This window comes from Juglans microcarpa x Juglans regia, chromosome 5S, assembly GCF_004785595.1.
Source record: "Juglans microcarpa x Juglans regia isolate MS1-56 chromosome 5S, Jm3101_v1.0, whole genome shotgun sequence".
Classification (NCBI taxonomy): domain Eukaryota; kingdom Viridiplantae; phylum Streptophyta; class Magnoliopsida; order Fagales; family Juglandaceae; genus Juglans; species Juglans microcarpa x Juglans regia.
This window is the reverse complement of record NC_054603.1, coordinates 18,808,249-18,814,248: the sequence shown is the minus strand read 5'-3', so window position 1 is coordinate 18,814,248 and position 6,000 is coordinate 18,808,249.

The following is a 6,000-nucleotide window of genomic DNA, read 5'->3' as shown; positions in this document are numbered from 1 at the left end:
CATGTTTTATAGATTTTTATCCATGTGATTTTAAATTTGATGGTTGGATCTTCTTTAGGACACATTTTTAAAGCATGTGATATTTTAGCTTGAAGATCTCATCATTTTAAGTTATGGATCAAGAGATTGATCAAATCTAGGTAAAAAAATGTTTTTGTTTTTATTTGATAATTTAAAGCATGGTTGATCTTAGGATGATATTATGATTTGATTTTTGGAATTTTTGGAAATGTTTTGATCAACGTCAAAACTTGTGATTCAATGGTTTGCCTTTTCGTTAAAACATTTGGGTCTTTTTACAAAAAGTTGGTGTTGATGATTAGCTTTTGTCTTAATGGATGTTTTAAGCCTATTTTTAAACTTAGGGAAGGAATAATTTTGTTTTAAAATTTTGTTTTAATCATGAGTTTTGAAGTTGGAAGAAATTGAAACAAAAATCAAGAGAAATGGCCTATGGATGTTTCGGCCATAGTGAGTTTTCCATAGTTGCGTTTTGTTTTAAATTTTTTTAAGTTGATATTTGAGTTTAGGACAAAATTTACATGAGGAATGTAAATTTTGGTGATTTTTAGACTTAGGATGTAAAATCGTTAAGTTAGGGGTAAAATGATCATTTTCCACATGTAGATGTATCTTTTTTCATATTTCTAATTGTTAGTGATTAAATTTTTAACTTTTAGAATACTCTTTTATATTTCCTTGTATTTCACGCTTTATTCTTGTAGAACGCAACAATCGAGGTAAGTTAGCTCTTAACCTACTATCAGTTTACTATATATGTGTGATGGATAAGGGAACTACAGTTATGTTCGTATGTTATCATATGTGTCATGCCATGTCACGTCATTACATGTTCGTCTGTTACACATGATGTATACTGTCACAAAATACTTATCTATTACACAATATATTCTGTCATGCATTCCTATCTGTTGCAAGCATGCAATGTCATGTCATGTCATGTATGTCATCTATTATATGTTTGTCATATCACATAATATTCACTGTTAACCATTATGCCATGTTATCAAATGTTGTCTGTTTTATGTTATGCCATGTTACAAAATATTGTCTAGTATATGTTATGTCATACTACGAAATATTTTCTGTCAAGTACGTCATGTTTATCGTCTTACTTCCATGTCATGTTACAATATGTTAGGACTTCTGTCATTTCATATTCATGTCACGTTTCATCTTGGGTACAGTTTATATGTTCGAGAACAACCATACCAAATTATTCATGTCTCACGATCCTAAGTGCTAGGATATGATAATATCCTAGAGGAACTCCTTTATTCATGCTAGAGTGTTTAAATAGGTGTGAAATTCTCTAGATTGACGAAATATAGTCAATAGGTTGCGAATGAGGGCTAACTAGCTGGTCACTGTAATGCACTAGGCTCTAACGCCGATGGAGCCATATTTTATTTTACTTATGTCCATAACAATTGTCGCACAAACAATTCATTGCGACAACAACTATGGAGAATGAAGTATGGGGCCACAACAACTATGAAGCATACACTATGTGAGACACAGTAATTGTGACACGTAGAATACGTGGGGCCACAACAATTGTGGAGTACGTACGTATTAATTCACTCACAACTGGTGTAGATACCTGTGTTGTGATGCAGTAATCGGGAGGGATACAGGCTCAAAGGGACCCGTGTAGCACCTGTATGGTCACTTTTTTAATTAAGTCTATTGAATAAGATCACAAGTTCATGTATTTCTCGTTCACGTCATGTTTCAGTTCACATTCATGTCTAAGTCAGTTCACGTTCATGTCACGTCAAGTCAAGTCTCAATTTCAAGTTCATGTTATGTCAAGTTTTCAATTTAGTTCACGTTTCAGTCCAAGTTATATCAGTTCATGTCAAATTATGTTATGCTTATTTTTGAATTTGATTATGCATTCATACCTTTACTACCATGCATGCATCATTAACCTATGTGGAAGTTTTCTGTTAACTTGCTGAAATTTGTAATCAAATCTCACCGTGACAGTCCTAACAACCATTCTCCCCGAATGGTAGGTGATGTGTCAAGGCCAGAGTAGGGAGCGAACACTGGCATACTAGAGGACGTTGATTAGAAGCTGTAGATGCAACATAGAGCTTACAACCTCCATAGTTAGGTTTTTGGATAATATTTTTGAATCGTTAATCCAGTTACGCGAGTTACTTGATGAACTAGCCCAATAGCATATTTTGATGAACTAGTCCTAACGGGAGCAAGTAATCTTGTGTTGCATGTTCTGACGCTTCAAACGTCAGTCCGATCTCAAACCGAATCTGGAGGCGTCACAACACCAATCACAGAAGTTTCCCCTTAAGTTGTTAGCTAGATAGCAAGAACCACCAAGCACCACCCAAACCCATGGGCAAATCGTGAACCTCAGTCATTGCCAACCACCATCGCGCAACAACCCCACACAACAAACCTCTCCATGCACAATCTCAGCCACAATGTCAAATCATAGTATACCCAACTATCGTGAAACCAACCTCCACACCATGTGCCCTCCTCCTTACACTCAAAACCACCGTGTGATAACCCCACTACCTAGCCAACACGAAATCGGCAGCCACCTTTGTAGAGAACCGAAGTCATCTATGTTTTTGCTACTCAAAACAGAGCACCAACTTCTCCACCGTGAGCCACTGCAAATGTGAGACCCCGAATTTTCGCTAAGATTCCATTCGTAATTCTGATGGATATTATTTATCTATTTATCTATTTTATTTATTTATTTGGGTTATTGGTTAAGTGTTGGAAGAATTCATTAGGCCACTTTTTATTTTTGTTAGATTGGATCCTGGAGTTCTAAGTTAAAAGAAACATAAGAGAAAAATAAAAGAAAATGGCAATAGGAATTTTGCCTATTAAGGACTTTGGCTTTGGAAGACCCAAGTTTACCCTCTAGGTAAGGAGATAGTGCCACTTGGCTTCAAGAAGGAGTTTTTGGTCATTTTCAAAAAAGCACTTCTCATTTGGAACTTTGGGAAAAGACAAGGATGACACTTGTCAAGTATGCATTGGATTTCTAGAAGAAAAAGTGGAAGAAGCAAGGGAGGATTCAGCTTTCTAGAAGAGTTGGCCAAGTGTCATGCATGCAAATGAAAGGTGAAGAGTTTTGTTTTAGGAAGGGGGAAAATCTTGCATAGGGAAGTGAAACTTAGGAAAGAAGCACCTAGGTTAGCACATTGGTGTCGCTTGGCAAACATGCTTGAAGGTTTCTAGAAGAAGCTAAGGAGATGGATGGGGATGTAGGGTTCGGCACACACCTAGGGCACACGCCCATTTCACGTACCCACATGCCACATGTCTCACATGCACACCTCACATTTAGATACAATGAACTTGGATGTAAAAGTGGATGAGAAAAAAAATGAGGGGACATAGTTTCGGGAACCCTAATGGACTACACAAGCACCAGCCACATTTTTGTGAGTTTCGAAGAGTTGTGCATACCACTTACCCTCCCAAGCACCTCCACCTCACGCCACTTGTTCTTAGTGAAGAGTTCCAAGAAGATTTTGCATAGAGAAGACAAATGTAAGATTTTCTAAATGATTTACATTGGAACACTAAGAGACTTTCGGATCCCTAAGCCACATGCCCACCCAAGTTATTTTTGACATTTTGCCATTTTTCATTCATGCATAAGTAGAGGAAAAGGTTCTAGAAGGAAGTGGAAGAGACAATGCATGCAAATTACCCTTGTACCCCTAGGGTTTCGGCCACCACATTGCCACATATCATGTTTTATGTTCTTGAGAAGCATAAGGAAGTGGGAGAGTCACATGGGGAACATGTATAGGAAGAAGAAGCTTCTTGATTAGGGAATAGTAAGGGACATGCATAGGAAAAGAAAAAGACACATGAGAAAAGGAAAAAACACATGGAAAAAGGAAAAAATACATAGAAAAGGAAGAAGCGCATGGGGAAAGGGAATGACGCATGGGGAACACGCACCCACATCCTACATGCCTTTTACCACTTGGCAAGCATGCACAAGTCTATAAGGTTCAAGCCTAGGTTAAGATTTATCAAATGACAATTTTGTCCTAGAGATTCATTGAATCTGGACCATATGGGGAAGCATGCCCAAGGAACCTCTTAGAATTTTGAATTTTGACAAGATACCACGCCACATGTCACTCATGCAAATGATCTTTTGGATTTCCCAAGGAGAGACAATGGAGGGGTTTTGACACATGGCACCCATGCAAGGATATTCTTAGATTTCCCAAGAAAGTGAAGAGGATTTTGAATTTTCAAGAAGCTATGCCACTTGGTAAGATTATTCTTTTCAAGAATACTTTGTGTTCCCTATAGCCTAGCGAAGATGCCACTTATCCTACATGCGTCAGAAAAGACACCACTTATCCCACATGCACCAGCTATGCCACTTGTCCTACATGCATCAAAAAATGTGCCACTTGTCCTACATGCATTAGAAAATGCGTCACTTGTCCCACATGCATTAGAAAAGGGGCGACTTGTCCTACATGCATAAAAAAAGGCTTCGCTTGTCCCACATGCATCAGCTACGCCACTTGTCCAACATGCAGACCTTCCATATGCCACTTGTACAACATGCAATAGCTAAAAATTAAAGGCCATCCACTTGGCAATAAAGCTGAAGCACGAAAAAAGAGAGTTTAGGCTATTTTTAGTGTAAAAACACCCATTCATCTTCTGATTTGGGGTTTTACACGAAATTTTCACCCTATTCTCTTATTTTCCTTTCCATTCATGTACACACCCAAATCTCTAGCTATACCACATTCGAATAAAGAGTCTAACACACTACAATGGTGAAAATTGAGAGTTGTTGGTTAGAACGGTGCAAACCAAGCCTCTTCTTCAAGATTTTCGACATACTCTTTGTAAGCAAAGAAAAGTTTGTAAGTATACACTCAACTCGCTCTTGGTTAATATTTGTATATATTTGTGTAAATCCTTTCATTGTTATGTTTACTTTGTTTAGTATTTTTTGTTCGTCTGTTTGAATATGCTTATGTGATCTTATAATATGAATACTACATGAATGATATGCTTGGCTTAAGATGAAAATGGCAAGAATGTTCTAAGCATGTTTCGGTTTGAAGGAAAATATTGTGGTTGATTTGTGTAACTTGATGATTCAGCTATGCCATGTCTTGGAAGTTTCGGATCTTACTCAAATATCATGATTTTATGCTTTGTTTCATTATTCTTTAATTATCAAGCAATATGTGTGAAGTTTGAAGCATGTTCAAGTAATGATTCTTCATGTTTTGGCTTCTATATGTTTCGGCTAAGACCCTATTTCAAGGGTCCAGGTATGTGTTTTGATATCTCATATGGTTTATGTTATCATGCTATGAATTGAACATGTTATGCTTGGTTATTTCATGCATGGCATTTCATATGTCTTATATCAAATGCAAATACACATGTTATAAGTCTCATGTCACATGCATTTGGGGAAAGTATTTTCAAAAAGTGTTTTAAAAGAAAATGGTTTATAAGTTTTATCACGACCCCAAGTTTTAGGACGGGGGAATGTTCTAGTGGAACTCCTATGTTCACTCTAGAGTGTTTAAGAATATAGTGGTAACCCCTAGGTCGACAAAGTACTGTTGATGAGTCTCAAATGGATTGTTTTCAAAGAATGCCGGAGCTAGAAAGCATCTAATGCTAGTGGGTGCACAAGGCATGTAACCCGACAAAGTAAGGTCGAGTTAATATAAATCTCTGTTTATGACTTATTCATCATGGTTTACAGACTGTTGATGGTGCGGTAACTAGCAGGAACATGCGATGCTAAGGGGAGCCATGTTGTGTTCACCCTCTGAACAAGGATAAGAGCTTATGTGATAAGGATCACTCGATGTAAATCTTGTGATATACTCTGATAAGGCAAGTTTTGATTAAGATTACGTGAATAAGAAAAGTTAAGAACTTTTTCTGAAAAGTTAAGTTTCTGTTACAAGTCTTTTGAAA